The sequence below is a fragment of the Aedes aegypti genome, chromosome 3, assembly GCF_002204515.2.
Source record: "Aedes aegypti strain LVP_AGWG chromosome 3, AaegL5.0 Primary Assembly, whole genome shotgun sequence".
In the NCBI taxonomy this organism is placed as follows: domain Eukaryota; kingdom Metazoa; phylum Arthropoda; class Insecta; order Diptera; family Culicidae; genus Aedes; species Aedes aegypti.
The window spans coordinates 54685918-54704686 of record NC_035109.1 but is presented as its reverse complement, the minus strand read 5'-3'; the positions used below and the strand labels follow the sequence as shown (position 1 = coordinate 54704686).

At 35.6% G+C, this 18769-nt stretch overlaps 1 protein-coding gene across 1 annotated transcript in view; it reads right to left on the bottom strand.

Annotated features, from left to right (window-relative positions):
- LOC5579909 overlaps nucleotides 1-13595 on the bottom strand; it is a 419518-nt gene extending 405923 nt beyond the window's left edge. Inside the window, exon 1 of the mRNA XM_021849664.1 lies at nucleotides 12883-13595. The gene's annotated coding sequence lies outside the window, so the exon portion shown is untranslated. The remainder of the gene's footprint in view (nucleotides 1-12882) is intronic.
- Between the last annotated feature and the right edge of the window lie 5174 nt (nucleotides 13596-18769).

Sequence of the window (18769 nt, the reverse complement as noted above, 5' to 3'; positions counted from 1 at the left end):
CACATCGTTGAGAAAATGAATAACTTCAAAGAATGATGATAATTTGTAAGAAAAAGGAATTTACTAAAGATAAATATTTCAGTCAATGTGCAAAAAGAACTACTTTTTAAAAATTCATTTAAATAATCATCGAAATCCTAGATTTTGGCATAACTTCAGAGGCATGTTTTCCGCCAATTGGAAAATAAAATGTTATAAAGTTCAAACTATGCACCACCATATGTATTTGAATCAAAAGATTCTTCAATTATAAGGCTAAAATCGACTAAATTTACGTTCGATCAAATGCATTCTACGAAAAGATTTAAAGATTTTCGACCAAATTTCCATTCGAACAAATGTTCCATCGATTATCTGTACTTTCGATCAAATATCATTCGACCAAATGTCTTTCGATCAAGTGTTCTTAAGCTCTAATGACCCAACACCCAAAGTTAGCAAAATAAAAAGTTTGACTTGGATTTGAATTCTGGTCTAGCTAGTGAATGCTGTGTCCGATACCCCTCCGGGTATCTCACTACGCTGAGGAAACTGCTCTCAGTTGTTGCTACTCAACATGAGTTTCTTGACAATTTTAGCGGAATGTTGTTGTAAAATGGATGTAATATGTGAATACACTTATGTTCATTTATTAATACATACTCCGCCAAAACATACTTCGGGCGTTATTAAGTTTTCTTTCCTTTTATTAAGTTTTTTTTTCTGTGCATCGAGTTCGAGAAAGTATCGAGATATAGCGGAATTTGGGGCAAGTGTGCCACCTTAAGCAAATTGATTTCTAACTTTGTCTAAAGCTTATAAAATCCACCAATTTAGCCTCATGATGTTAGTTTCACATCTTTTCATAACCACTATGCCATTTAAAAAGAAAATTATTTCAAAAAGTATTAGTTTTGGAGCTTCTCAAACATTATCCGAAATAACCTATTTTTCGACACTATGGGGCAAGTGTGCCACCCATATGGGGCAAGACGGCCACCGAATGAACATCGCATGTAATTCTACTTGTAATGAAATTTTCTTTATTTCATATTAATATTACTTACAAAGCAGACGCTAATCGATAGTTTAAAAAATAATTTTAAGTTTACCGTAATAAGGGGATGCTTTATAACAAGGTTCAAAACATGCGCAACTCCCTATTACTCAATTCGAATAACTAAAATGGTTATTTTTGTATCCATTTAATACAATGTATGTATTACCTTAATATTTCGGCGAATATGTATAATATTAAACTAGATCAGCACTGAATAACGGTAAAATATTGATGAAGTTATGTAAAACGGTACTTAATAAGCTGAAGAACATGTTATTATTAAATATTTTGAGAAAAAATCACTTTAGGGGCAAAAATGTCAGTTATTCCCCTACTATACTTCAGAAACTACTATTGGTGCCTCATTTTGGTTTATTATTATGATTATGTTGATGACGTTTACATTTTTATAAATTTCACTCCAACAGTTTTTGCTTACCAAATAGGTGGCACACTTGCCCCAATAAGTATACATTTCAACCAAACTGGATTTCGTATGTAAAACTAAATAATTTTTTTCGTTCAAATGCCACAATAACTTACACATTTGAATAGTTTCACGATGTACAGAACGTTAGAAAAGTCTGGTAATAATTTACTCTCCACCATGCTATTTTAAAACAACGAAATCTTATAAAAAATCACTCAAATTTGGTTGTCTTTGCACAAGTCGATGTAAATACGTGAAAAATAGAGCAATTTTCGTCATATTTTGATCATTGTATTGTGAACTATAAGGGAACATATTGTTAAGCTCAAAGAGAAAATAAATATTATAGGTTTTACAAAAACCAGGGGTGGCACACTTGCCCCTATGGCACACTTGCCCCAAAGTCCGCTAGAATATTGAGTAAGGCAGTGGATCTCAATCTAGTTGATAATAGGGGCAACTACGATTATTTTAGAGTACAACACATACCTACGGCTGATTTGCTGTTGTAAAGTACCTGTGGTTGGAAATTCTGATTAGCTAGAAAAACATTAGAAACGTTCTGTCGGCAAGCTTTCAGTATTGTTTTATGTCGCCTGGAAATTTGAGCTCGCACTTTTTTGCGCTTTTGGAGATATTAACCTCTCTACCGGCAGCTTCATTTTCTACCGCTCAAAAAATATTCAAATCGCGATAACTTTTTTGTTTCTCGTTAGTTTTGCACCATTCTTCCACAAGTTCTCGAAAAACTCTTCTAGTTATCGAATTTGAGTCAATATTGATAATTGATCATATGTATCCGGATATATTCCAAAATTCCTTGGGGGACCGACGCGTAGCCATAACCCACGTAAATATCTCAGGCTACAGAATTTTTATCGTATTCGGATATTCATTCCTCAAAATGATACATTAATGTGAGTATGTTGTGAAAAAATGAAGCAATTTAATGCAGCCGTCTTTGAGTAATGAGCATTTATGTTTCTGGTACCACCCTGGACAAGTAAAGATCTTGAAAACCCTGAAAAACCTCATATCGTAGTTTTCAGATTTCTCTGAGAAAACTGAACAGATTTGTATGATTTTTTCAGAGTATCTCCTTATTACCTGGTTTTGTATAGTACACATTTTTTTTTCAATAAATTGACCAAAAAGGAAACGGCCGCCAAAGACATTTTATATTGAAAATGTCAGTCCCCCAAGGAATATCGGAATATCGTCAAATCCAAATCAGCAATGATTAATATTGACACGGCGTCTTGAATAAGAAGAGTTTTTTGAGATCTTGTGAAAAAATGGTGCAAAAATATCGATAAACAAAAAAGTTATCGCGATTTCAATATTTTTTGGCGGTAAAAAATGAAGCTGCCGGTAGAGGGTTTCAGGTTAAAAAATATCTCTATTTTTCAAGTTTTTTCATTATTTCTCAACTTTTATGTGTCGTAATATTCAAATTTTTCCACCAGAGTTTGTGTTTTTTTATTTTTTTATCAACAAAAAATATTATATAACATGGTTCTTAAGAAAAATGTCAAACTCGGCGAAAAAAACATTTTTTCACTTATTTGGTTTAATTTTGTCATTAATTAGAAAACAGTAAGCTGCGGAATTTTGACGTTTTCGAGAGAGTTGTTTATTATCTCAAAATGTATGACTTTGTCGAACATGCCAAGTCTCCAGAAAGTCACAGTAAAAAGTTAAATTGTGGTGCTACCTATGTTGACGACATACAGTTATGTAGTAGATGGTCCTCGTTGTTACAAAAAACTTTGTCGAAGACACCAACTACCGGAAATGCTTCGTTACCGAATTATTAATTTTGTCCCATCGGATTGCGTGCCTGGCCAATAGTGCAGTGTTACCAGCGTCATAAATGATTGCGTTTGGCATTCCCGAACGCAAAGAGTAACGCTTAATGCATACTTAAAGATTGCTTAAGATTCGATTAAAAAAAACAGCAGAAAGTTTGAAAACTTTGAATTTTAATGATTTTACAGCACTGTAGGCAGCTATCAAATAATGTTGAGCCCTACATGAAAAATTGGATTACTGTTGAAGTTTATTCCAATCTTGAGTCAGATTTCCGTAATGCAATACAAGCGTTATGTTTTTTGATGTCGATTGGAATCATGAGTCATATGCTGAAAATCATGAGTCGCGCATCTGTCTAGATTGACAAAGTAAAAAAATAAATAAAAAGTGCAAGAATGAGACTCGAACCATGAACCTATTGATTTGGTCACGTATTTTGATTTGATTTGTTTTTTTTTTTTCCACGCTGCTACACGAACATTTGTGCGTCTCCAGTTTGTATTGCTTGCAACATTTCCTTCAACTTTGGTGAGCATTGAATATAGTTATCTTCACAATTTAATGGTTCAGCATAGAACACCCCTACATAATTGGATCTTCTGACAACAATCAAGCAGTGTTGCCATATATTGCAGGAATTTTAAAATTTGAATGGCCATTTTGGAATGTTGTCGTTATTTTCTTCAATTTTGACGGAAATCTATTTTTTTTTTTCAAGAACAGTATTAGAACCTTAATTTTTCAATGATCGATTTTCTATGGCCCACTGTTTTTTTTTCTTTCGGCAAGTAACAAAAATGTTTGCCTATAAGAATCTTTTCATCAAACAAATAAGTCATTTGAAACCGAAATATTAGGAGTGATAATAACAGAACGTTTTGTGGTTTTGTGATAACTCCGACCTACTAGTGGTCTAAACTATTGGCCCCGGCAAACTTGGTCTAGCCATCTAGTAGGCTGTTGAAGAACGCCATAAATAGTACAAAATGACAATTCCGATCACTTCCGCTTTTTCGACTTTCCCGATTAATACCCTGTAAATTTTTATACACAAACACTTTAGTAACATAACTATGGAAGATTTTTTTAAATAGATTGTCCATTAAGTGACATACAAACACCATTCCATTTTTATTTATAAAGATAGATAAATATTCTACAGTTTTTTTACTGTTTCAAAATTTCCAAAAAAAAATCAAACTTTAGCACATTGTCACATTTGTATAACACTTTCTTGAACTCTTTAAATGTTCCATACTACGTTAATCACGTTAGGTTTTACGAAAATTTTTAAAGTAAAAGGGTTGAATGTAACTGTTTTCGAACTCTTCAACATTAATTTCATGATTGACTACAAAAGTTTTGCCTGGTTGGAAGTTTGCATTCTCTATTGAATGTTTTTTAGTTATTGTCGTGTAAGTATGGCAAAATTACTTTTAATAGATTTATCATGAACCTTCTATTCTCTTATAATATTCATAAAAAATAAAAAACTTATGTTTTTTTGGAAACACTACCATATTTTGCTTTTTATTGCAACGGTATGAACAAATCCTTGGAAATTAATTGAACATTTTTTGTTACACTTCAAAGCATTTTTTTATTGTTTGATGCCAAAATATGTAATTTAGTCCATATTGCAATTGCTATTTTGCAATTTAAATTCTAGAGAATCTCTTGACTAAATTTATGGGATGTTCCTAAAAAAATAATGTTGGTTTGTTATCTCCGAGAATTTTCTGAAAAATGTAACATATCTTAATGTACGAAATATATAAACCACTCTATCTTTTCTTGAAGAATTAACAATCTTTCCTTTACAATGCCTGTAATGGTGAAAGTTTTAATATGACATCCTTATTTTCAAAGAAGTTACAATTGATTTCGAATTTAAATTTAGGTGTAAACCCAAATATTCTTTCGTTCGAGTTTTTTTTTTCGGAAACCTCAACCTTAAACCAAGTGGTTCATAGTTGTTTGAGAAAATTTATGGTGTATTCCACCCTAATTAGCAATGGAAAGCTTGGTGGACAACGTCCAGTAGATTCTGTCTATTTATTAACTGTTATTTTTTGAAAATTTTCCAAAGCGTCTTTCGTATAAAATTAAAAAAAATTCAGGCAGTTCTAATTTGAAAGAAAAAAGGAATAAAAGAATTCTCATACATTGTTACCGGAATTATGCCAATAATCAAAGATTCAAGCTTGAGCGAATATTCTAGCCATTCATGTCCTTTTGAAGATTTTCATAAAAAATCTTGTAAAAGTCGCCCTTGAATTACTAAAAGATTTTATTTGTTCTAATTAGCTTTGACTAAGGGGCGCTAAATTTTAGGTTTGCCAAGGGCATTAGACCACGCTACGGCTCTTTCAGAATAAACATTTAAGGTGTCTGATAAATCACTGTAGTTTTTTGAATTGTTTGGAAAATTATACAAATGCAAGAGGAAGTAATATTTGAGATCCAGGAATTTTTTTTTTATATTTTAAAAACATTGTTTGAAAGGTCAAACATTTGTGTTGTTCTCTTCAAAAACGGAAAATTGACATGCAGATAACTGCCGTGAATTGCAAGTCAGTCCAATCTGTAAAAGTAGGCATTGAAAAAATCGACTAAGAAGTTTACAAACTAGTTTTCCATGCTCATATTTAAAAATTCCCGGAGATTTGAACATATCCATATCATATGATATAAATCCGAGAAAAATATAAAGATGATCAGAACAAGGTTCTTCTTTGTGTTAAACGGAAATCTGTAGAGGGACTATTCAGCAAGACCAAAAGGGTCGTGGGTTCGAATCCCACCGGTCGAGGATCTTTTCGGCTTGGAAATTTTCTCAACTCCCAGGGCATAGAGTATCATCGTACCTGCCACACGATATACAAATGCAAAAATGGTCAATTGGCAAAGAAAGCTGTGGAAGTGCCCATAAGAACACTAAGCTGATGAGCAGGCTTTGTCCCAGTTGGGACGTAACGCCAGAAAGAAGAAGAAGAAAGTTTCAAAAAACCCCACTGCCGAAGTGAATCAAAAGTTCCAAGAATAGGATCCGACTCCCTATATGTTGAAAACTGAACTCAACTCAATTTTGACGAAAATGCAGATGGGACTGATTTGCGATTCACGACAGATAAGGTTAAGAAAAATCAAAGTTCACCTTGAATATTGAAAAGCATTTATCCTCATTCAAAATTTGGACTATTAGTTGCTGGTTGTCAAAATTGATTTGTATCTTAGAACATTTCGGGTGTTGTTGCAATTCATCTTCACCTAAAGAAGTCACTATCAATATGTTGGTCTGTATCATTTGCATCTTAGCGTTTACTTACAAGAACGAGATTGAATATCCCTATAGTTCACAATCATACTTTCATTCCATTTCATCATATACAACCATTCTCCCTCTGGAAGATCACTTAACAACACTTCGAATTTTGACGTGTTTGGATTTTTGTTAAAACTATTCTTCTGAAACAGTTTCTTGAACTGTGCTAACTTATTAGGAATTCCTAAGATGTTTTGAGCTTTCGTGTCAAACAAGAAAAATGACGGGGTGTTTTGAGTGTTTTCATATGTAGTTAATACAGATCCTCAAGCATCTAACGATTCACAAAGCAAACTTTTTCTAGATTGAATCCAAACAATCGAACCCTCGCATCCATCCCACATGCTAATCCATTAAAGCCCATTCAATGTCACCCCCGACGATCTCACTTCCTTTTTGCACCCAAATGAAGAAATTAACTGCCCAAATACGGTCGCACAAAGCGCTCCTGCAACACGCGAGTCAAATCCATTGAAATTTTCCACCGAATTAAGTCAGTCATGGTGGCTACTGCTACTGTGCCAAACGGGGCAAACGAGAGTAGGTATGTAGATAGTCGTGCAAATTTCACGATCATCGATCTGTCGCTGAGCTGGTGTAGAGAATGGAACAGTGTAAGGCCAAAAAGTCCACCTTCTTCGATGGTTGAGGGAAGGAAAAATTGCCCCTCAATGGGTCTTGTGCCTTCAGCTTAGGACCACTTTGGAGGTACAGGTCAACAGTCAAATTTTGTATTCCGATATCGTTGGTTTTCATGGCTGCCTCGATGGTCCCTTTGATCACATTTTCCTTTTTTTTGTGTTCTGTAACTCGATACCTCCCTAAATAGATAGTCCCTCCCATATCGAGTTGTGGAGAGTTGACTGTAGTTTGTGAATCGTGAGTCAGCTTGACTGAATGCGGTTTTGGGTGACTGCAAGAAGGAAAGCAGTGATCGAGACCTTTGTTTGGTCTAATCGGGACAAGCACCCCAAGAGTGTTCTCGCTCTCCGAAAATGATCTTGATTGAACTGGTAGAGGCTTGGTAGGGCGGTTATATCAGTTTCCGTGATTTGTGTTATAATGAAAAGCTGATGGATCTTGGGATGATGGACCCCAGTGCAAAAACAGTACGTTTCGGTAAAAGCTTTTGATTCTCATAAGACCCTTGTTTGGACCCGTTCCTTTGATTTTTTGGTAGACCGGTTAGCGAAAGCTAGCGGTGGTAATCCTTCTTGGACACCATCTTGGGAAAAATCTCTCGAAGGTCAGGTCTTCTTTCGTTTATTCACTAAAAATGGTTGCAATCATGAACAAAAGGAAGGGTGAATCTCTGAATTCACAACTTACTTCCATAAAGAGTGTTGTAAAACTATCACTAAACGTGGCAAGAATGGAAGAAATGACGTTTCTCCGGAATGCGAACTTTCTTTCTAGGGTGAAATGGATAATGTTGATAATTGCATCGAAATGAGCAATCAGTTCGATGTTTTAGACAAAATTTCCGAACATCAAATCGAAGCAGCCTCTAGCGCTGGCTCTTTGATTCAAGTGAGGAAGCAAAGAGTGCCGCCTATCGTGGTCAGTTGTTACGAATTTGGTGGATTTAGGCAGGAGATCTTGAACTCCATTAGGGGAATCAAGGTTTCCTTCCAAATCGCAAAGAAAGGAGACTGTCGCGTTTTGCCGGAAACTTTTAAAGATCGCGCAATTTTTCTCAAACATCTTCAAGAGAAAAAGCACATTTTTTTATTTATGACGACAAAACGGAGCATTTGTTCAAGATCGTATTGAAAGGTCTCTCAAGTGACTATAAGTCACCTGGAGAGATCAAAAATGGAATACATGATTTATTTGGATTTTCTCCAGTCCAAGTAATCATTATGGAAAAGAGAACCCAATCTGGCATTGAGTCGGGCGTTCTCAAGAATATTATTTGGTTCACTTTAACAAAAGTGATCTAAATTATAATAAAGCTTTTTTTTTTATTCGATGTCCGTGTGACATGGGAACATTTCCAGAAACCTGGAGGAAATTTCCGGAATCCCACTCAGCGCCATCGGTGCCAAAAGTGGGGTTATGGTGCAAAAAATTGCCGCATGGATGCTAAATGCATGATTTGCGGAGGTTCTTCTCATGCCGAGGACGTCTGTCTAGTGAAGGAAGATATCGATAATTCGAATTCATATGCGCCAATTGCAAGGGCAATCATTAGTCCAATTTTTGGGCTTGACCTTCGCGTGGGTGAGTCGTCGAAGCTCGTGCCAGGCATATGAGAGATAATATCCGTTACGATAACAGTCGTTTCCGGAATTTGCTGGTAGAGTATCGGACAATGCTCATTTTTCAGTTAACGATCGCTTGATTAGGAATCATACCCATCAGGAAGATCATAATCATGCTCATTCACAAACTAATTTTAATCCGTCGGGTAGCCGTTTAAATCTTTTAATTTCGAATGTATCTACCCAAGGAAAATCCTTTCAGGTAATTTGAAATCTTCCCCTATTCGTGCTATGAGTACCCATTCTACTTGTTTCAAATCAAATGGAAAAAAACACAGGTAACATCTACTCCACGTCTTCGTCTACCGAAAATTCTAACAGAAAATTATCAAATGTACCCACTTCAAGTGATATGTCTGCCTCTGTTTTTATTTTTCTAACTGAACAATTGAATCTAATGATTGATGCAATGTTCAAAGTTATGACTGAAAAAGTCCAAGTTTTACATCACTTACTAATCAAATTGTTATTGGATTGCGCTTTTCTAATGAATCCAAATAATAATTTAAATATTTTGTATTGGAATGCTCGTTCCTTGAATGGTTAAGAGGACGAGCTGTTTAATTTTCTTACAGCTAATAACGTGCATATAGCAGTTATTACTGAAACATATTTAAAACATGGATCCAAACTTTTTTGTTTATGGTAATGATCGACTTGATGGGGCATGTGGGGGAGTTGCAATCATCATTCATAGGCGTATAAAACATCAACTGTTTTCGTCATTTGAAGCTAAAGTTTTTGAAACTTTAGGTGTTTCAGTTTACACAGCTCGGTTAAGGCCGCACGGGACGTCATTATAATCATCCTATCCATTTGAAGAAGCAGATCTCAAGTACCACTCCATATATGGATGTGAAAAATTTATCACTATATTCTATATATGTGGTGCACAATCGATCAAATTTTCAGCTTCATTGGTTCACTAAAACTCGAGATTTGCTTCGGCAAAGTTTTGATGATAATTGTTAGAGTGAGACAAAAGATAGGGAAAATAACACGGTCTCCCGTGTCCCCTTAATATGCTCTCATTGCTGCCTATTTGCCTTTTAAAAGCTTTTCAATGCTCTGGATAGCAAGTTAATTTGCTCCAAACTGACTTGCAAAAATTGACTCGCAATAAGTCTTTTTTTTTGTCATTGGTGACTTTAATGCCAAACATCGGTCATGGAATTATTCTCAAAGTAATTCCAACGGCAGAATTTTATTTGATGAGTGCTCTTCAGGATATTTCTCAATTCAATACCCTGATAGCCCTACATGTTTTTCCTCTTCTAGAAATCCATCTACGATTGATTTGGGCTTAACCGACTCTAGTCACCTTTGTAGCCAATTAGTTACTCATGCTGATTTTGATTCTGATCATGTCCCTGTTACATTTCAAATATCCCATGAAGCGATTCTCAATCCTATCAGCTCCACTTTCAATTATTTTCGAGCCGACTAGAATATATATGAAACATATATTCACTCTAATCTTGATGTTAACATTTCTTTACAAACAAAACTCGATGTTGACAATGCTCTTGAAACTTTAAAAAATTCCATTGTTGAAGCAAGGGGCATTCCAAACCTAAAATGTGAAGGAATGAATCCGTGATTATAGATCCGTCTGTTGGACCCTAGGCCTGATGATTCCTTCGGTAGTGAACGTTTTCCAGGGCCCAACACGATTGTTAATGGAATGCCAAACGGACTGGTAGATATCCATCCATCATTGCCTTGGTCGGTTATTTCGATTATCTTTCATATTATAATCCACACACAGTTTAATTAATCCATATATTATCCACAGTTTTACAATAAGAGTCAATCCACTTTATTATACAATATAACTACACATTTATTTACAATATTAAATAATAATTACAAACAGTTACAACACGTAAAACACATAGTCGTGCTAGTCCATCTGGACTCCGTCGGGCCTTTCTACGCACTGAGAAGTGTTCGCGCTCTACAGTATACTGCAATCTACAATCTCGGCTATCTTCGAAAAAGAGAAATTTACTACCCCTTTTGGGAGATCTTGGGGTGATATGGGATCGGATGAATTTTTATAATTTTTGTATGTTTTTGCCTGCCTTACTCCCAAACACGTGAGGAAAAGGTAATTTCAACGCACTGGCGATCCTGTTGTAAAAAATATATGACAGGAACTGCAGAATGAAATTAAAAAAGATTTTTCTCAAATAAGAAACAAAAATTTGGAAAATAAAATTTCTCGATTGGACCCTGACTCTAAGCTCTTTTGTTAATTAGCTTAAATTTCGAAAAAATCTCAGGAGCCAATACCGGCATTGAAAGCGGAAAACAAATTATTACTTACTAATTGCGAAAAAGCTCAAAAACTTGCTATGCAGTTTGAAAGTGCACACAATTTTAATTTAGGACTTACTAGCCCAATTGAAAATCAAGTTACTCAAGACTTCGAAAGCATTCCCAATCAAGAGAACGTTTTCGAAAATTCCTGGGAGATTGATTTGGAAGAAGTGAGAACTATTATTAAAAAAATCAAAAATATGAAAGCTCCTGGTAATGATGGAATTTTCTACATCCCAATCAAGAATCTTCCAGAAAGTAGGTTATCATTTTTAGTTGATATATTTACCAAATGTTTTCAATTAGCATATTTTCCTGATAATTGTAAAAATGCTAAGGTTGTACCAATTTTAAAACCAGACAAAAATCCTGCAGAAGCTTCTTGCTACGAGCTATCGTCCAATCAGTTTGCTTTCCTCCATCAGTAAACTTTTGAAAAGGTAATTTTGAACAGAATGATGGTCCACATCAACGAAAATTCATTTTTTGCTAAATCTGCAGGCTATTCTACTGGTCTTGCTCTTCTAGACATAGGAAAAGCATTCGACAGTGTTTGGCATGAAGGTTTGATTGTTAAATTAAAAAAAATTTATTAAATATACATTGTTAGAATAATTCAAAGTTGTCTGTCAAATAGTACACTTCAGGTTAATTATCAGAACTCCAGGTCCGAAAGACTTCCTGTAAAAGATAGTGTTTCTCAAGGCAGCATTTTGGGGCCAATATTATCACATCTGACTCACCTGAGTTACCTCAGGGATGTCAAAAATCTGCGCCAAAGGACGAAGCCTGCGTGTCATCTGTAGTAGATTGCAAAAAGGTTTGGATATTTTTACTTTTAACCTGCAAAAATGGAAGATTTCTCCTAATGCTTTTCTCTAAAACTCAACTAATAATATTCCCAGATAAACCAAAAGTTCTTTATTTGAGTAGAAATGTAGTCACAAAGAGAGGGATTCCAATAAATTGGTCAAATAAAAGTAAGTATCTAGGGCTTATGCTGGAAAATTTTTAACTTTCAAAAATCACATTGAAGGCATTCAAGCCAAATGTTACAAATATATATAATGTATGTATCCATCTATTAACAGAAAATTAAAATTTTATCTTAAGAACAAGCTTTTGATATTCAAACAAATTTTCAGGCCAGCCATGTGCATGCTGTACCAATATGGACTAGCTGTTGTAATACCAGGAAGAAAACTCTGCAGAGAATTCAAAATAAAATTTTGAAAATGATTCTTAAGCTTCCTCCCTGGTATAGTACCAATGTATTACATAGAATATCCAATGTTGAAACATTGGAACAAATGTCAAATAAAATAATTAATAATTTCAGGCAAAAATCGTTACAATCTTCTATTGCCACGATTAATGCGTTATATGTTTAGGTTCCGTTAAGTAAGTTATTGAAAGAATGCTTAATAGAAATTTTGTTAAATATGGGTGATCAACGATCGATGACAAATATTCGCCATAGCGCAATATTCTGCCATTCTCGTAATTTGGAAGAGAATTTTCCCTCCGAATCTTCACGTTCTGTTAGTTACCCATCCCTGCAGCTCTAATGGCCATCTGACCATACCCCATTAAGCACTAATTAATCCCGTATGTTCATTCCAACCAATTGCGCGCATCTCGGATGTTTGAGCAACAAGATTCCTGTACCGGTTCGGTTCTTTTCACTCACTTTTTATTCTGATTCCTCAACGGCTGCTGCACTGGCTGGGCTCTGCGCTGCCGGAACAACTGCTGGATTTTCCCGAAGACTTCTGCTGACTTTGCGGTGGTTGATGGTGATTGTTAGGAAATTCTTCACACTTTATTGTTTTCCGTTTTTCCCTAGCTCCACGCTCAATGGCTTGTATCGAACAACGTTTTCCTATGTTTGAACAGGAATTCCAATTAGCATAGAACACTTGGCAGCAATGCACTCTGGATAGGCTCTTTAATTCACTTCTGTTGAGTACTCTGGGTCTGCTGGATTTTCCGAAGCACTTTTGACGAAGATTCGAACGCACTTCCTGTTTCTAGGGAATTCCAACAATTTATTTCACAATCCACACCGAATTCACACAGAACCAACTTCTTAATCCGTCTTCACAGGAAAATTCACAATTCAGTTAACAGATCCTTAGACAACTTCAGCACACCATCTAATTGTCACCAAAAAATCCGGAAACGCAAAGACCCCCAGAAAAAAATCGTCGCCAAACTCGCGAATGACACCAAACGACCAACCACAGAGAAAAAACACAAAACCTCGCAAGGGACTTTTCTTCGAGAGGGAGGAAAGCTAAACGCGCATGCTAACAGCTCAACGACAGGCGGAAAACTGAATCGCACGATGGATGCAAGGCCAACTGCTGCTTCTGCTTCTGCTACGATCCTCCCGTGTGATCTAGCGGATCTTTCTCCGCACGCTAGCGCTCTTCCTCCCCGGTGGGGTCTATTCCACGATGATGATGATGACGATGACGATGATCGCGATGATGATCCCGCCGCCCGCAGCACGCTGATGGATGGCACTAAGCTCGGGAGTCTCTTTCTCTTCGAGGGGGGTTGCTTTGAGTGCGCGCGCGCAAACTATGAATGAACAGGGCTCCTAAGCGTAGGGCTCGCAGTCTTCATAGTCGTCCGTGTCGTCTGTCACGGTGTGTTGCGTAGTTATTGATCTTTAAATAAATTAAATTTAGCTATTCTCACCCCATTTACCAATGTATGATACTACTCATAAATAACAATGTATATGATAATATGGGTCCATGGACACCATAAAACGAGCGATTTGAAAAGCTATTTTCAAGTATTCTAATGATTTATTGCAAATAAACTACTTTTCCTAGAGTTCTTGTTTATGGCTTTTGACATCTAAAGGAATATACCACTAAAATACTGATGCACATGCACTTATCCCAAACATATACTTTTTATTCTTCTTCTTCTTCTTGTCATTAACGTCCCCACTGGGACAGAGCCGGCTACTCAGCGTAGTGCTATAAGAGCACTTCCACAGTTATTAACTGAGAGCTTTCTTTGCCTAAGTTGCCATTTTCGAATATCGTGTGGCAGATACGATGATACTCTATGCCAGAGCTGTTAAATGTCATGAATATCATGTGACTTTGACAATTGAATATTGCTAATATCATCCTTCCCCGTGGAAAAAGTCATCGGAAAATGTATTTCCCGGTGACCTTTTCCAAATTACTATCGGTTGGCGATATTTGCCGATGCGATATTTCGCTTGGGAGAGTTGTATGAGCATTTAAATTTTTTTTAATTTTGACATTTAACAGCACTGCTCTATGGCCAGGGAAGTCAAGGACATTTCCATACGAAAAGATCCTGGATCGACCGGGAATCGAACCCAGACACCTTTAGCATGGCTTTGCTTTGTAGCCGCGGACTCTAACCACACGGCTAAGGAAGGCCCCAAACATATGCTATGATGTTTAAAATTATGTTTTGACCTATCTTTACATATCTGCCCATGAGCGTAAGGTGCCGTCCACAAATTACGTAACGCTCAATGGGGTTGAGGGATAGGCGCAAGCATAACGGATCATACAAAGTTTTTTTTATGCGAAAAAGGGACCGTAGGGGGGGGGTACTGGGTTGCAAATAATCGATTTTAGCGTTACGTATTAAAGGGACACTAACTTAATTGATGGCTAAATCATTAAGAATTTTCACATATTTCCAATGCTTTTTTTTTCAACTACAGTCAACTCTCCACATCTCGATGTTCTGAATCTCGATATCTCTTACTATGCCGATGATTGCTTCGGTCCGTTTATTCTGCATACTATTTCCCTCTCTATATCTCGATATCCTCCTTATCTCGATATCTCCATATCTCGATGTATTCCTATTGATTTTTTGTTCCGAATTTTCTCTCTATATGTCGATATGAACATTACCAAAGGTTACTAGACTAGATTTAAGCGATTCAGAACAATTTGGAAACTCTTCCAAATCTTGGATTTGGATTGGAAATTGGAAAATCTGGAAACAATTTGGAAATGAAGTTTGTTTGTTTATTATTTTCCTAGTAACGGAGTGATTTTCAATCTAGTGTTCTTCTTCTTTATTTATGTTCTTTGTCTCGATCTCTCCCTATCTCTATAGTCTCTTCGATATCGAGACGTGGAGAGGCGACAGTAGTTTGTTTATTTGAGGCCACAATTTTAAAAGAAGGACATGGTAGAAATCGGGTATATGGTTCTCTGCAGCTCATCCGAGAGGTATATCGTTATCGCTCGATTTTTGTTTCATGGCGTTGGTACCAATTTCGGGTCGGTATTCGTCTGCTGGATGGCCAGGATCCTCAATCCAGCACAAAGGAAACAATACAAGTAATGGTAATGGTGGGACATAAATCTAGACATAACGCGAATGAAATCTCGATTTACATCCAGCCCTGTCGTCGTAAAATTTGAACTTCTTAGTCGTTCCTTCTTGAGATGAGGGCGATACAATAGCCCAGAGGGCGCTTTTACTCCCAGGCGTAAATGATGTTGTCCCATAAGAAATATCAAACATATTTTAATTAGCATTAGCGTTAAGCAATTCGCACAAATTCGTAGGTGGTACAGTCCTAAACCGTTGTATGAGGGTTGCCTCCTCCCCGTCCGTTACCGAAGTCAAAGATTTGGGACTAATTCTTGACTCTTAGACAAGATTGACACATCCTCCAACAGTTGAGAGCTATCCTGGCCACGTCCTTGCGAATGCTAAGGAATGGAAAGGAATGATTAATCGAACACTACTTAAGAAAGATACAGAGAACTCTACGACCTCTCATAGGTGTTATGGGATATTGTGGAATGTTAATGGGATGGGAAAGGCCATAAAATACGTTTGGCAGACGTTCTGGCACCTATGAATAATATTTTGGCAGTGGTTCATATTGAAACAAACTCACCGAATTCTGCGTTTGAAACCTTTCTGCAAGTCAATCAACCGTCCAAATACAATTTTATACGCTCGAGGTAGTTTGAATGATCCTGATGACTTGGGTCGCCGTAGCAAAGCACTGTATGCGTGAATAAAATAAAAATGAATGCGAAAAGAAAACCAAAAAACAACAAATTTTTAATAACAAATATTTTAATATATAAAAACCACAAATGTCACAAGTACTTTAATGTACATTCCAAACAACCAATACCAATTTGAATTTGGTCTGTAAATTTCCCACAACTTGTATGACTTCTTTAAATGTGTCAATGTTATATAGACAATGCTGACATTCAGAAGAAGTATTTCAGTTTAATAATCAATTGAATGTAGTATAAATTAACGAATTATTCCTCATGTAAGAGGTTCAATAAATAATATTGAACTGCAACGCATTGAGAACTGAACTACACTGGACACGCACCGTCTCAGGAGTTCACTGTATACTGTACTTAGATTTAATATCTTTAAAATAGTTTAGAATCATCCCACAGACAAAATTAAAAAGCCTACAAGATCTCTTTCATGTGACGTAACAGCAGAGCCAAGTTTCAATCTTTTAATTTCAAAGGAATAATTGTGAAACGCTATTTGTTGACCACAAATTTAATTGAATTAATGGTATTAAATTTTTATACATTTTAAAAAGCTGCTACCTGATCGGTGTTAACTCAGATTATTGTCGCTGCTTTGCTTTGTTAAATATAACTTGAACTGATCATCATAATGTATTTTTAGACCGTCTCTTAAATGCAGGAATCGATTTTTATGAATAAATCTCCTAACACTTGACGTTTCACAAAATGACAAACAAAATATGGTTCTCAAAACAGCGCGTGAATTCACGTTTCTATTTTTTTTTAATTCAAGTATCATTACGATATTTTGCCATTTAAGTTTTCATGACTTCACCATTTACAAGCATAATTAACATATGATGAGTATTTGTATCTTGAAATTAAACGAATTTAAAATACATGTTAAAGATAAGCATTGAATACAGGTTAAATTAAATGGTTCTTGGTACTCCAATTTACTTTTAACATAATTTTCCACCACAAAAAGTAACTTCTTTTGTTTTTCTATATTTTTGTTCCATTTTTTAAAAGTTCTCAGAAATATCTTCTGGTTTTAGAATATGTGCCAAAGTTAAAAATTGATCTTCTTGTTCCGAATATATTTCAAAATTCATTTCATTGACGCATAGTCATAATCCTCTTAAATAGCTCAAATTACAAATTTTATCTCATATTCGGCATTTCGCTTTTAAAATGATTGTGCTTATTGTAAAAAACTTAGGCAAATTGATGCAACAGTTTTCGGGTAATGACCAATTATGTTTTTGGTATAATTCTGCGCGTATAAAGCTCCTAAAAAGTCAAAAACATAATCATTGCAACATGCATTTTAAAAACTTAGAATATTCTGCATAGTTTGATATAACTAAACATTAAAATCAACAACACCTTTGTTAAACTGAAAATGGTAAATATTTGCATCAAATCGTAGTAGCCGAGGATAGTTTGGCTTCGGTCACAATGGAACAATTCTTTCGTTGACGTTTTGCCGTTCCATATTATTTACGTGAACATGCATCCGTGTACAAGTCATAATGCGTATTTTATGATAAAAAGCTAATAATAATAATAGAGAGTAATATATTTTGCTTGTTAATCACAATCCATGTTTCAAATATTAAGTTGTTTTGCCTGCAAAAGTGAACCTATGTCCGAAATGGCTTATAGATGAGAAACCTACCTAGAAAATTCTCAAAAGTGGTTTTTACTTAAAAAAAACAACATGTTATTCGATGCAATATGGCATAATTTGTCATAGTTATTTAGTTTCGGAAAATTATAAATACAGTAATGACCCGATTTTGTTAACCCCCTATTTTGTCTACCCCGATTTTAGCACTCTTTTTGACCCGATTTTGTCTACCCCCGATTTTAGCATCCTTTTATCCCGATTTTGTCAACCTACAATTAATATCTATTTTAATCAGAGTAAGCACGTCTCTTCTGGAAATATTGTGTGCATCAAGTTAATTGTGACTTTGGCCACGTCTATACAATCATCTAAAGACCAACATTTTGAAATTTGAAATATTTAATAATTATCCAAGAAATTGATCAATGTTACGGGGCATAGAAAATGAAAGTAAAAACAAATGTTCATATTAACAAAATCATAAAATTAAGTCCTTAAGTAAAAATAAAACTTAAAAGTAGCCGAAATTTTTTTTCCAGATTTTAGCTCTTTCTCGATTTTGTCAACCCGAAATGCAGCATGGGGCTGACAAAATCGGGACATTACTCTAGTATAATATCCCAAGTTTATTGATTGTACTGTAAACATACAAAATGTCAACAAACTAGTTAAGGTCAAAATACCAAGCTTGTCATAAAATAGGTGTATTGGTGTGCTCTGTGAGACCTGATTATTTTATTGCCATGAAACTTTAGCTGATATAATGAAGTAATGGGAATCGTAGCTGTTACTGAGCATTTAGATGCATCGAGTCAAGAAGTGTGGGTTCGATTCTTGCTTTAGTCATGAAACATTTTCGTCAGGAAGGCATTTCGATTGTTTCACTGGGCATGCTAGTCCGTTGT